This window comes from Panthera tigris, chromosome A2 (genome assembly GCF_018350195.1).
Source record: "Panthera tigris isolate Pti1 chromosome A2, P.tigris_Pti1_mat1.1, whole genome shotgun sequence".
NCBI classification, from domain to species: Eukaryota; Metazoa; Chordata; class Mammalia; order Carnivora; family Felidae; genus Panthera; species Panthera tigris.
Window position 1 is genome coordinate 148,688,552 of NC_056661.1, and position 14,666 is coordinate 148,703,217.

The 14,666-nt window shown below is 48.2% G+C and overlaps 1 long non-coding RNA gene across 3 annotated transcripts; it reads right to left on the minus strand.

The window, feature by feature from the left end:
• Positions 1-200: 200 nt before the first annotated feature.
• LOC102954140 lies at positions 201-8,138 on the minus strand. 3 transcript variants are annotated; one of them, XR_444126.2, is made up of 5 exons: positions 7,621-8,138; positions 4,334-4,480; positions 3,822-3,943; positions 3,156-3,370; positions 201-471 (listed from the first exon to the last, which is right to left on the minus strand). It is a non-coding gene; the product is annotated as an uncharacterized LOC102954140 (long non-coding RNA). The 3 variants fall into 3 exon arrangements; XR_006212845.1 differs by lacking the exon at positions 4,334-4,480; XR_006212844.1 differs by lacking the exons at positions 3,822-3,943; positions 4,334-4,480 and having other exon boundaries at positions 7,621-8,136.
• Positions 8,139-14,666: the final 6,528 nt, after the last annotated feature.

Below are 14,666 nucleotides of genomic sequence, written 5' to 3' on the forward strand. Positions count from 1 at the left end.
AATCTCCGCATTAGGGCCGAGGGGGAAGGCAGAAAAATGACTCCCCGTGACTACGGGCTATGGGTCAACCTCTCCGAGCTTGACTGTCACCAGCCCCAATCTTTGTCCACGCTTTGGGGCCATCTTCTCTAACTCAGTCCAGGATGTATCCCCCCACAACCCGTGGCGAGCGTGCGACAAAATGCAACCCCTTTCCAGGCTTGCCGATGCATCACCGTTTATCTGAATCAGAGTTGAAACAAAGGATGAAAAACATCAGAACATCAACAAATTCTAAACCGTTAGCAAAAGACAGTAGGAACTCTCCGGACGCAGACTGCCCGAAAATGGAAAGTGGGGCAATGGCGCCACCAAGTGGTGAAACTGAGAATGACATGCTGCCTGCTGGTTTTTTCATAAACTTCATCGTCCTCAGCGGTGCCTGGGAACCGGATCCAAGGCTTGGCTCATCAGAGAGGAAGGTTGATGGAGCTGTAGAGAGTGGAAACAGAGCCAAAGAAATGAATCCTTTCTAGGGGGAAAAATAATAAATAATTGTATAATTTACGGCTTGCTAGTGACACAGGGAAGTAATTCGCAAAATGCTGCCCTTCTACAAGGGGCCTCAAAATCACCCGGAGAGCCCGATAAAGGTGCAGATTCCTGGCCCCTCCCTGGACCTACTGACCCGGAACCTCTGAGGATGGTGACTGGGAGTTTGCATCTGTAACAGGTACCCTGGGCCGCCTGGGGAATGTCAAAATGTGGGACCAGAGAGTGAACAGAAGCCAATGAATATGGAACCATGAAGGTTTCCCAAACTCGTTCTGTTAAAAAAGAGAAAGGGTAAACAATGAACAGAGGAGGTTGATCACATTTAAAGGAGCCAGAGGGGCGCCTGGGTGGCTCAGTTGGTTAAGTTTCCAACTCCTGGTTTCAGCTCAGGTCATGATCTCACGGTTCCTGAGTTTGAGTCCCGCTTTGGGCTCTGCGCTGACAGGGCTGAGCCTGCTTGGGATGCTCTCTCTCTCTTTCTCAAAATAAATAAATAAAAGAGAAACCTGAACGGAAAGGGAACCCTGAACACTAGATTGGCACGTGCCCAAGCAGGCGCACACACACACACGCCTGTACATGCAGCTGAACGACTACATGGATGGGGGTTTTGTTTGCTGCACCGAGGATTTTTAAGATCCTTTCCTTTCTTTGTTAAATCAGGTACAAGTGAAGTTGCTTAAGCTGAAGTACTTCCCACACATTTCGGTCCTGAGCAATCCAGTTACATTGTGGGACCTTTAGCCCTTACCTGAGATCTGCTTTCCCCGCCCTTTGTCAGTTTTATATTGGACAGACTCCAAGACCCAGATGGGCCGTATTTATTTCCAAGGAGAGAGAAAACAGTGCTTTCTCTGGCATTTGTCTTCTCCCAGGGGCCAGGAAGGTGACTGACAGATAGTGGGCATTTCAAATATTTGATGAATGGAATGAATAGGTGATTGGATGGAAGGAAGGAAAGAGGGAAGGAAGGGAGGGATGGAGGAGGGGAAGGGGGAGGGAGGGAGGAAAGAAAGGAAGGAGCTGAGCAGATGTGTGTGTCCTTTCCTTTCAACATTCCCTTCTTCCTTCTCCCCTGCAATCCATCCCTGTAACATGCCCCAGTAGCAACTCTGGTTCGAGTCTCCTTGGTCCTTTTCCACAATGGCGGACGGGGAGCAGCTGTGCTATGGAAGTTCAGCAGTTATGTGCAAACGGTCTGCTGATCTGAGCATGTCACGGACCTTTTGGTGGCTGATAAATGTAAAAATGAGACAAAACCTTCATTTGCAGCATTTGCCTATTTCTGTGGTGTAAATACTCCCACTGGGGTCCATTTCAAGCCACAGTGTGATGTCACTGAACACAGAAGAGGTGCACAATCGTGTAGTATTTTACCATATAGATAGAATCGTAAGTAGCCCCAAGCGCAGAGATCATAGTAAAATGTAATAAAGTAACAAAGAGGTGATGAGGTTTGAGTGTTTATTCCCTTTGTGTCTGATATAATTTATTTAGTTATAAGTTACCATTTTTTAAAAATAAATTGTGTTTTTGTAAAATTCCTTTAACGGGGACAGTCGGGTCTCATGAGCTGGTATGAGCCAGTTCCAACATATCATCCCTCTGCCCCAAGAAATGTTCTGTCACTACCATAAGGCCAGAGGTGGAGGGCCAGGGAGCCAAGCTTGGGGGGGGGGGTAGCTGCTGACAGGAGCTGATGAGAGAGGCTGTCAGGAGAGGGCTTTCTGAGGCAGCTATTATAGGGCTGTGCTGAGGGGGTTTCTCTCAATCTTTCCTCTTGAGGTTGGCCCTCCACTGGGCATGGAGTGGTTGCTTCTCAAAGTCCTCCCTGGTCCGCTGCCTAGAGCTGGAGGGAGGGGGTGCAGCCTGCGTGTGCACTTCTAGGTCAACCCTGTCCAGCACCCAGCCCACAGGAGGGGTTCAGTGAACATTTACTGTTGAATGAATTAGCTGGTACAGAAGGCATTGGCCCAAGGTCAGAAGAACTCGGCTCTGGTCTTAGGTCTTGGGTCTGCCATTGTTGGGTTGTTCAACTCTGTGGTTTCTGGATCTCAGTTCCCTCGTCTGTTGGAGGAAGGAGTTAAGCTGCATGACTCTGAAGGCTCTACCAGAATCTCCAGGCCTCTCTTCCCCAGGAATATTGGCCCTGGGACCCTGTCATCAGCCCCCGCCTGAGGCCCTGACCTTCTCATCTCACCCTCAGGGCTTGACTTCATCATCGGGTCAGGGTTCTCCAACCCCTTAGGAGTTGAGCCTGGTGCCACTGATGTGAGAGGCTCCGATACATGGAAGACTTTGCTTCAGAGCCCACTTGTTCCATTCGTGGCAGGATTCCAGATCCAGGGACAGGATTTCCCCAGAAATTCTGGAGAGGGGTGTGTCTGTGCCACTAGGCTGGAACATGCCTTTAGATCTCAGCTGCCAGGGTTGCCCTGGTAATGCGTTCAGGGAAACTTCCAGCACCCATTCCCTTCCTCTCTGTCCTGGCGAAGTTGTCAGTGGGATAAGAAGTCCCGGCGAAGAGGGAATATACCCAAGCCACTGAATTGTACACTTTAAAATGGAGAATTTTACGTTGGGTGAATTATCTCAGTTTTAAAAAGCATGTGATTACTTACCAAAGCAGAAGCAGAAGAGGAGGAGGAGAAGGAGAAAGCAGTCACGAAGTGGCTCTTTGGCGGTTAAGAGAAGCCAAAGAATATTCCAAGATTCTCTGGACCAATTCCTGGTAGAGTTTTCCTTTTGGAAGAAGAACTCAAACTGAGTACATTCATCCTTATTTGATTTAATATGTTGGATAATTAGGTGTCTGATGGAACCCGAGTGCTGAGTCCTAGAAGAAAAACAGGTCAGAGTGTGAGATCGCCACCCTGTCCGGGGTAAGAAGATGGCGGGAGAACAAAGCAGGGTGTTGCCTGGACCTGCCTCAGCTCCAGCCTCCCCGGAATGTCCCTTCCTATGGATCCCAGCTCCTGGTTCTTTACAGCTTTCAGACAAGTGTCAGCTGGGGGCTCCGGGTCCCCCTAGCACCCACAGCCTCTGATGGAAAAATCCCCTTTTCTCTTTTATTCAGCTGAGATTAAGTTGGAATTTTCCAAAAGGAACCTTTACTCAGAAACTTAGGGAACCAAAAAAAGTACAAAGGTATTAGGACACACACACATACACACACACACACACACACACCAAAACACAACAACCACCCATTCCAATAGAGGGTAGATTTCCACTGTGGTCAAAGTGCACAAAGTCGGAAGAAGACTTGGTGGGGTCTCTTCTCTTACCTCAAATGTGAGCAGGGGCCCCGCTCACAAAGACCTGTCTTTGGGGCCTTTGGTGTCTTTCCTTCCTGGTCTCCTCTGGGGTCCTCCTGCCCCCTGGAACTTCCCTGAAGCCATGTCTGAGGCTGGATATTGGAGAAGGAGTCTTCAGAGGCCATATCTCCAAGGGTTTAGGCAGGATTTTTTTTTTTTTTTTTTTTGGTGCTACTTTCCAAATTAATTCCAGAATTACAGAGTGAGAGATCTGGTAGAAATCGTATTTACCACCTGGTCCAACTCATCTTTCTGGGAGGAGAAGTACTTTGCCCAGGAAGATCCACCATGTCAGGCTGGAAGGTGCTCATATGTGGCCACAGCGCTGGCCACCTGGCATTGGGCACCTCAGAAGCCAGTCCAGGCTCTTCCGTGGCTTCGGAGAGGAGAGGTCCTCATCCATGCAGCCCCGCCTCCCCCGGGCAGAAGAACCTTGAAAGGTGGTATGGGGGTGGTGGGAAGAGAGGAAAGTGGTGCCATACCAAAAATTGTGTTCTCTAGTGCATGGTGGGTGTTTTGCTGTAGGCGAGGCTGGACCAGATGGAGTGGGATGAAGGAGCCTGAGGGCCGGCCACTCCCACAGTCAGAGATCCTGAGGGACAGTCACCCCAGGCTCCATCTTCCTCAGCCTGCAAATACAGACCAGTTTACATTTACCTTACAACTTCGCGTCCCTGGGCTGGGCCTGCTCAGTTCACAGGCCCCCAGTCCTCCTGCAGACTCCCTCACCCCACGTGCCTCCAGGTCTCGCTGAAAGTGCTCACGAATCGGGCCTGATGGCCCCCCTGCTACCTGTACTTCTCACGTCCCTGGCAGTCCTAGGCCCATGGCGGAACTGAATCCACCCTGGCCCGTCCCTGCTGACCTTGGACAACCATCTGCAGACTTGCCAGACAGTGAAAGTCCTCTGAGGTGACAGACCGCTTGTTCCCTCTTTGTCACCCTCCCTCAGGGGCATCCCACAGCAAGGTAGGACAAGCCCGGACCCCAGATACTGCTGTTCTGAGTGGTACAGATTTTTCAGGTCTCACCATCCCTCTACATTCTCACACACACAACCATTTCTCTCAAGGTGGGTCCCAAGGCGACTTCAGCCCTCCCATGTGCCCCTGGGGTATGCCAGGGTCTGGCTGCTTCTTTCAGAATGTGCCCTGTGGTCTCTTCCAGGGGCTTTTCAACTTGGCCTTGTCTGGGGTCACCCCATACCTAGGACATATTTTTTCATTCTAGAAGCACAATGGAAGTTGGAATTTGAATCGCTTTTTGGCTCAGAATTTTTTTCAGCCAATGTGGATTCAAATAGATATGTGGGACAGGAGTTCAGCGGGAGTCCACATCCGGCAGCCTGCAAATACCCACCTGGGATGCTGAAGGAAGGTGCTGAATAACCCAGCAGAAGCAGCTCCCCATGGTGTTTCAAGGGATTGTGGGGGAGACTTTGGGGGACGGGGGTCTATGCTCTCTCCAGCAGTATCTGACCCCCTTCCCGTGCCCTCACACTTTAAGAAAATAGCTCACTAGGGGCGCCTCGGTGGCTCATTCAGTTAAGCATCGACTTCGGCTCAGGTCATGATCTCATACTTCTTGAGTTTGAGCCCCACTTTGGGTGAGGCCTGCTTCTCTCTCTCCTCTTTCTCTGCCCCTGTGGGATTTCTCTCTTTCTCTCTCTTTCTCCCTCTCTCTCTGCCTCTCTGGCTCGTGCCCCGTCTTTAAAAAATATATATATATACACACATATGTGTGTATATACATATACACACATATGTATATAAAAATATAAAAAATATACATATATATGTATATAAAAATATAAAAATACATATTTTATATACATATATACATGTATATATTTATATATACATACATATATACATGCATATATGTATATATACATGTATATATACACGTATATACATATATATACATATTTATATATGTATACATACACATATATACATATATATACATATATATAAATTTCAAGTGTATTAGAAAAAGAATATAGCTCACTGGCCATTTTGCTCTAAATCCTATGATTATTAAAGCTTTTGAGATTGGTCTCAGGCTCCTGGTACAGGGATACGCGTGGTAAGAAAGGATTCGTAGCATCATCTGTCCCCCAAAGGACCATGAGGTCACGTGAGTGTCTAAGGAATCTTTTCCAACTACAGGCCTGAATCAGGCTTGGCGGAGCCAACACAGCAGAGGTGGGAGTAGAAGGAAAAGATGGAAACCTGCAGGAGATGGTCCCGGCAAGCCGCTCGACACTGAGTGCTCTGGGGGACACCTGCCGTCTAGTGCTCATGGCTCTTCATGGCCACGAGCCGCTGGTGTTAGTGATCCTGTCCTGCTTTAAGTATTGACTCCATTGGACTGAGCAAGGTCTGCCTCTAGCATAGATCAGAACGGATGGGTGGAAATGTGCTTCCTCTAAGTCAAAGGTCCCCCCTGGGTGAGGTCTGGCTCACAAATAGAACCATCTAGCTCTCTTCAGAGCTACTCTGAAGCTTGCCTCAGAACTTAGCCTACAAGATATCTGAGTGTTAAGAGTCACCAAAGCTAGACCTCACTCCATCCCCAGGGCTATCCGCGGCTTCAGCCCTAGACCCTGCTGGTACCCAGGATCTTGATATCTTTTTTTTTAAATTTTTTTAAATGTTTTATTTATTTTTAAGACAGAGAGAGACAGAGCATGAGTGGGGACGGGGCAGAGAGAGAGGGAGGCACAGAATCCGAAGCAGGCTCCAGGCTCTGAGCTGTCAGCACAGAGCCCGACGGGGGGCTCGAACTCACGAACTGTGAGATCATGACCTGGGCCGGAGTCAGACGCTCAACCGACTGAGCCACCCCGGCGCCCCAAGGATCTTGATATCTTTTTACACACAGTTGCTATGTAATAATTACGACTTGGGCATCCAGGACCCAGAGGAAGGGGTTCCTGGGGGATGGCCAGAGAAGGTGGTCACGACTTGGTCGAATGGAGAGGAGGGAGGGACCGGGAGTCAGTAACCAAGATGGGGCATGTCCAGTGTGGTGAGACCAGTCTCTAGTCGACTGCCTCTGTCGTGGCTGTCTGCCGGAAATCTTGGTCCTGGAGTGACCACGTGGCTGACAACATGCCCTTTTCATGGGAGAGCATGAGAAAGGCAGAGAAGGGCCTGGGCCAGTGCAACGGACTGTCTGTACAGCAGCTAAGGAGTCAATATTCCAACGGATAACCATCTGGACCCAGGATACAGAGAATCTCAAGGCAGCCATCACCTGCCAGGCAGCGCTGAAGGCAGTTCAGACATATTTTCTCATCTAACTTTCATAACGATCCGTTTCACAGACGGCGAAACTGGGGTGTAGGGAGGCTATGTAACTTGCCCAAGGATCTACCAGCAAATGGAAGGGCAGGATTTGACCTGCGGGTCTGGATCCAGGGTCCATGCCACACCCAACCGTGAAGCTATACTTTCCTCAGGTCAGGGCCTGGTTGTTGGGTCCCGGGGAAAATGCACAGAGGACAAAATATGGCTTTGCCCTCGGGACACCCGAGTGGACGCTTTCTACGTGGCTGTTTGATTCATTTCAGCGGTGGAGCCTGGAGATGCAAAAGTGAACAAAACTCCCTCCAGGAAACTCCTACTAAACTAGAATGAGAGGCGGCCTCTAGGATCCGCCATAATAGCCTGCATATGACATGTGCTCTAGCAGAACAGACACGGGCAAGGCAGCCTGAGGGACTGGGGTGGGGGTTGGGGGGGTGGGGGTGGGGCACACTTACCAAAATCCAGCCCCGGCCTGGGTGCAGGGGGAGCAGGGCAGCTCACCACCCAGGGCCTTCTAGATGCAGAGCACCAGGAGGGCACTGGATACTCTAGGCAGGGTGGGGAGCGCACAGCTAGAGCCAAGGCCCGAGGGACTCAGAGGCTCTGGCCTAGCAGAGAAAAAGCAACTTCCGGTTTGGCCGGACGGAAGGATCTGTGCGGGCGAGTCAGGTGCTTCTGGAAGTTTGGCTGCAGCTGTGAAGAGTTTGGGTCCGAGGAAACGGCAGCTACTGGGGGCCTTTAGGTGGACGCTGCATGAGCAGAGTTTGATTTTATGAGAGCTCTCAGGGGCCAGCGCAGCGGGTGGATTGGATTGGACATATCCTAGCTGGGAGACCCAAGGATGGGTGGGACAGCGCAGTCATCCAGCTAAAGATGGCCCAGGTCGTAACCAGGGGGTGGGAGGGGGAATCCAGGGGAGGGCATGGAGGCTGGAACGGCCGATTGCCAAGGCGGGGGGTGGAGGGGGAGTGGGGGGTGCGGGGGGCAGCGAGAAAGAAGGAGGCCAGAGGACTCCCAGGCTTCTCAGCGGGGCAAGTGGTGACCTCATCACGCAAGACGCAAGACGCAAGAGGCAAGACGGTAGGAGGGGCGGAGACGCCACAGAGGCGGTTGCTCCACCCCCTCTCGGGTTTGGTTCCCCGGGTGACCAGACTTACAGCAGATTTTCTAAACGTGGTTCCCACACCACTGCTTCCCTCAGAATCAGAATCATCTGGCTTGTTTGGTAAAGCTGGAGATTCCCAAGCCAGACTCAGAAGCTGAGAGTGACAGGGTAGAGCCTTGGCACTGGAAAAACACGTGGTCCTGGATATTCGTGATTCCTTACCCACCCCCCACCCCCCACTTGTTCTCCCTCGTCTTAAACTTTGGTGAAAAAGGAAGAAGAGCCAGTTTTAGAGGGAAGATAATGAGTTTGGCTTTAGAGGTGTTTGCAGGAGTCCAACAGGCAATTAGATATGATAAGCTCGAGCTCAGAGAAGTCACTGGGGCGGGATGGATATAGAGATTCCAGAATATAACGGGAGGAATAATTTGAAATTGTGTATGATTTTCTCTTTTGTCTTCATGAGTCTATGACCTTTACACATAGTCTGCCTCAGGCAACCATATGTCTGGGAAGAGATTAGAATTTGTTCTAGAAGGATTGCCTGGGAAAAAGCCAAATCGGTATTCAACTTTTGACGTTCAAAATAGGATTATGGCCGGACAATAATCTTCAAGCCAGGAGGCTATCTTGAGGGAAGATTCACCGAATTCTTTACTTCCCCCTTTCCCTGTTGGTTCCTTAACAGCTAGGCCCTTACCCTGAAATTTAGGCTCAGGTCAAAATCTAGAAGACAGTAGTATGACATAAGGAAGTTAAAATAAAAAGCCGGCCTTCTTCTGAATGGGGAGGTTTAAGGGAGAAGGAGAAAATGGTAGACGTAGGAGGGGTGGAAGGCTAAAGATTCTGCGGCCAGCGAGAGGGAAGACGGGGCCCTGTCATCCAACAATCTGGCCGGGCCCCAGAGGAGCACATCCCAAGTTAGACAGCGGCTGGTTCAAGGTCAGAGGCTGTAAGGGCACACAAGAGGCTGGCCACCATATGGGAGAGCCAGTGACCCCACTGGAGGACTGGACGGACACACCCACGGCCAGGAGGCTCTTCTCCGAGCAGAGACAGGCCATAGCAGCCGAAAGGCTGAGAATCTCAATCCAAGAACGACTGAACAGACACCGTAAGGACTTGATAGTTACCCAGCCTGATTAAGCTTCATCAGTTGGAGGCCTCGTTTGCACAATTGCAGTATTGATCCTGTACACCCAAGACGTAATGGGAGTTCAACTTTCAGCTCAGGGGACGAGTCAGTAGGTGGTAGTAGAAGCTGGTAGACACTGGACGTGGCTGAGGAATGTGGGCGGAAGGAGAGCAGAGGCCTGGAGGAGCGGAAGGGGTGGGCAGAGACCAAGGAGAGGCTGGAGCCGGTGGTGCCGGAGGGCCTGGAAGCATCTGTTCAGGAAGCCCACGGCGAGCTCGCCAGTTCGCAGATATTTAAGAGGCAGGTGAAAGCAGTGATCGGAAAGAAAGTTGCCAGGTAGGTCCTGGTTGAGGGAGCGAGTGATGAAATGGAAACAGCTGGAGTGAGCTTGCCCTTCGGAGGGTTTGCCCCGGGAGTAGACGCAGTGACGCCAGACGGCAACTGGAAAGGTAGTGGGGATGGTGGTGTGTGGGACTGAACGGAGAGAAAGGATGCAGCCAATGAGAGAAGGCTAAGGTGCTAGGAAAGCGCGAGGGTATGGAGTGTGGCGGGTGAGGGGGAACAGGAGGACTGGCCAAGAGCACAGGTGGAGGGACTGACTCTGTGAAGGAGGAGGGGGCCTCCCTCTCCAAAAGAGGAAGACAAGCGAGGACACGGGTGGTCTCAGGGGGGCATGAGGGTTTATTCATAAAAGAGGCTCGAGGCATCTCCCCGTCTCTTTTATTCCTTCAGGGGCTACAGACTGAGGTCATCTGCAGGATGAGGCTGCGCAAGAGGGGACGCGGCAGGTGGCGGAGGACAGGACGGAGGAAGACCGGGCCGTGTGTGGGTGATACACATAGGCCCACGTCTCCTAAATGGGAGGCACCTTGCTGCCGCAGTTGGTGAAGCACTGACAGCTGGAGTTGGGGACAGCCGAGCTTTATAAACGGAGGAACCCAGAGAAGCGGGGGTTCCCCGGGAACAATTCCCAAAGCTTTGTCGATCCTAATTCCTCGTTAATGTAATTGAACGGATAATCTTTACTTATTGCTCAAGGAACATTGTCAAACTATAACAGATTTTTTTTTTTTTTTTTTGCATCAAGCTTTTGTGTTTCCATGTGTCTTCTCAATCCTAATCCTAATGTAATACCCTTGTGATTTTTACGTGGTTTTTAACCAGAGCACAGATTTCAGCAGATTGTATTTTCTGAAACAGAAGACCGGGGTGGGGGGCGGTAAAAAAATTACAGAGAGGGAGGGAGGCAAACCATAAGAGACTCTTAAATACTGAGAACAAACTGAGGGTTGATGGGGGGCTGGGGGGGAGGAGCACTGGGTGTTGTATGGAAACCAATTTGACAATAAATTATATTTAATATATAAAAAAAGAATGTTTGAACTCAAAAAAAAAATGGCCAGAGCAACATTTCCAGTCCTAAATGCTTCTCCCCACTTGTCACTCCTCACGAAAGGCACAGTCTCTTTTCCTTCCCCCTCTGAACCTGGATGGGACTTTGTGACTCTCTCAATGGAGATGAAGTGACGCATAATTTCTAAGACTAGATCATATAAGGTCTCTGTCTCTGTCTCTGGGAACTCTCAGCCTTGAAGCCCAGACACCATGTTTTAAGAAGACCCGAGCCACGCACAGGTGTCTTGGCCAAAAGGTCCGTCTGAGGTCTGAGCTGACAGCCAGCATCGATAACCAGACATGTGGGCAAATGAGCCTCAGATGATCCAGGCTCAGCTAAAGCTCTAGGAATCGTGGCTCCAGAGAAGACATACACTTGTGTCCTCTCTGAATTCCTGATCCGTAAAAAAATGGTTGTTTCATGCCACTAAGGTTTAGAGTAATTTTTATGCAGCCATGGTAACTGAAACGCATATAGAGTTTTATTTTATGATTTTTGCATTTGTTAGCGTGAGCATTTACTCCTGTTGCCTCCTAGTCATAATTATTTTATTGGCTGCAAACATTGTGAATTGATGTATTATTGCTTATTTAAATATTGTGCTATTCTTGGCTACTTAGACTACTTTTCATTTGCCACTATTAAGTAATGATATTAAAAAGTTGTGCACAGCATTTTTTTCTTCTTTGAACTGCTTCACTGGGACAAATTCCCAGAAGTGGAATTACTTTGGGAATGAACATTTTTCTGACTCCACAAATGTCCTACCCAGTTGCTACTCAAACAAACTGCATCAATAGATTCTGCCATCTCTTGTGTTAGGCAATTTCAGCACATAAAGCCACCTCAAATTTGTTTTGAATTGAAGTGGGCTATAAATAAACAGCTGCATTAAAAAAAAAAAAAAAAAACCCTTTACTACAATGTCAGCAGCCTTAGCACTGCTTGTAATTTTTGCTGATTTAATTGTTGAAACTGTATTTTATCCTTTTTATGCTCTGTATCTCTTGAGTGAGTACGAAAGCTGAGCTTTTGCTATCTTCTGAAAGTGTTTTTTCCAGGGGCACAGTCAGTTGAGCGTTGGACTTCAGCTCAGGTCATGATTTTGCGGTTCGTGAGTTCGAGCCCCACGTCAGGCTCACTGCTGTCAGCGCAGAACCGGCTTCAGATCCTCTGTCCCGCTCTTTGCCCCTCCTCCACATGCACTCTCCCAAAAACTAAATAAATATTTAAAAGTGTTTTTTTTCTGTATTTTAAAAATGGTAAAAATATGTTTTATACATAGAAGTATCTATAGTCTTCATCCAATAATGTATTTATAAGAGCTCTTGGAATCACTGTTTTTTTTTTTAACTGCAAGTCACAGTTCATTTAGTAGATTATGATATCAATTAAGTGGCTCATAATGAGCATTAAAAATTAGAATACAATAAAATAAAAACAAAAATATAATTTCACGGCACAGTGAGTTTTTTCGTGTGAAACTTGTGTTTCAGGGCAAGTATGTTTTGGGTCATGATGCAAAATTTTAAAAGCTGGCCTTATAGAAACATATTTATCAAGCCCTTTTCATACTGATGTAAACATCCCCCAAGCTGTGTCTTACTTTTTTTTTTTATATTGAATTATCTTTCTTTTGTACCATTTTAATTTTTCATGCGGCCGGGCCCTGGCCGTCCTTTGTAATTTCTTATTGCAGTTCAAAACAGAAATTCATCTTGTTTCTACAGAGGTGATAAATGATCCATCCCAGTTTCTGTCAACTCAATTCTTACTGAAGCGTTCTCTGGACACCCCTGAACTTATAAAAATTCACGTCGGCTCAGCAAAATGCAAATAAAGGCGCGGGCGCAAATGCTGTTATGGAGCAGGCCGATGGAGACAATGCCATAATCGTGAGAGTGCGGGCTCCGGTTCTCACTTGGAGTTGTCAGAGTGCACGTGGCCTCAGCGAACTGAGTTCTGGGACAGATGCTGCGTAAGCAAATGTTATAATAGTCATGCAAAGGTAGCTACAGAACGATGAACGAACTTGAAGACAAAGCAAAGCCAAAAATTCCCGAACAGGTAGAAATACTCAGAATAATAGGGGAAGATGAGCTTGGGGATCAATCAGTTGAAGACTAATAAAATGCTAATGATGATAAGAATCATGATGATGTATTATGATTTTCCAGGCTCATTTACTCCTCACCATCACCTGTAAGGTTTATCATTACTCGCATTCTGCAGGTGAGCAGATGTCAGCCCCAGAAGGCTATGTGACACGCCCAAGGTTACACAGCTAGTAGGTTCTCCGGGAATTTGAACTTCAAGTCCATGCTTGTTATCACTGCCCCAGGCTGCCTCTCACAGGGGAGCCAGGGCTTGTAGTCAGAGGAAACAGGCGAATGCCTGGGGACAGTTACTTACACTTTAGGAATTGTAGTAGAATACTTCTATTGCTCTATGGGAACCTTCTAGACTTCCCCGTCCACTCTGGGGAATTTTTTTCAAATAACTGGATCTACTCACCTAGAATAGAAGTCGCTGGAGATAAACAGACTCGTGTTTTGTATTTCATCTATTATTTTGCTGGACTCCACCCAGAACGTGAAAACTCCTATCGTTCTAAGGGCTCAAAGAGGCAGTGGAGACCGTGGCTCAGGGCACAGATACGGCAGCCAGGGTACGTGGATTTGTGACTCAGCTCAGCCTGCTGGCTGTGCGTTTTCTCACTTATAAGATGGGAATGATTATAGTACATACCTATTATTACAGACAGTGCCTGGTCCACAGTAGGTGGTACATTAGTTACATTATTATCGTACAACATGGTTACTTCTTGGAAGCCAGTACATAGGTACCCCCCACTTTTCAAAAGTCTTCGGTATACTTACTGCTTTTACAAAAGGCCTATGTTAGTACCTGTTTTCACCAATCAAAAGAAATCCAGAGAGGATTTTCGGTCTTGCGAAAAAAAGTCCAAGAGCACACACAGCATTCAGCACCTGTTCTGCAGCGAGCCCTTAGCACAGGGTGGCCCCACCCGGCCCCTCCCCAGGAACCACACTCAGCGTCTCAGCATCGGGACTGTGTGTGTGAGCGTCTGTGCTTTATCTCAATTTATTTTGTGCAACTATTAGGAGGCTGTGTCCTCAGGTAAGAGAAAAGCTTGAGAGAAGTTAGTTTGGGGGTCTGAGGATGCTCAAAAATTTTCTATGCAAATTAATGGTAATCGGTTTTTCAATTTATACCATTTTGGATTAGGAAAATTTTCATAGGCGCACTTTACTTTGGGGTAGCAGGGGGAACCTGTACTTTATATCAGTTATTCTTTGGTTTCTCCAGATTTTAGGAAATAATCTAGTTTTATCAGCAGCACGTTCGCAGAATTTTTATGTTGGCGTTTGTAAGTTGCGTTCAATCACCCGCATTTTCCCATAATTCTTCAGTTTCCAGGGTACGTGCTATCTGAGGGGGGGGTGACCGTATGTCCCAGCTTACACTTTTGTCCCAGCGTAATTACCCGACGCAGGGCTTGAACACACGAACCGCGAGATCATGACCAGAGCCAAAGTGGAATGCTCAACCGACTGAGCCACCCAAGAGGCCCGCAGTGTAATTATTAACAGTGCCCCCTTTCAATTCGGAAGCATTCTGGTGTGGAAGATAAACCATACGGTCATCTTTTTTTGGATACTGATCAACACGCCCGTCCCTGGTCACTGCTACATTATATGATCTGGGTCAGAAGGCCCAACGTCTGGCACAGGACCAAGGGCAATAGTTCTTACCATCTTTCATGCCAGGTCCCATTTGGCTGGCCTCTGAACCCTTTCTAGGCATAATTTTTTAATACATATAAAAATGTCCAGGATTACCG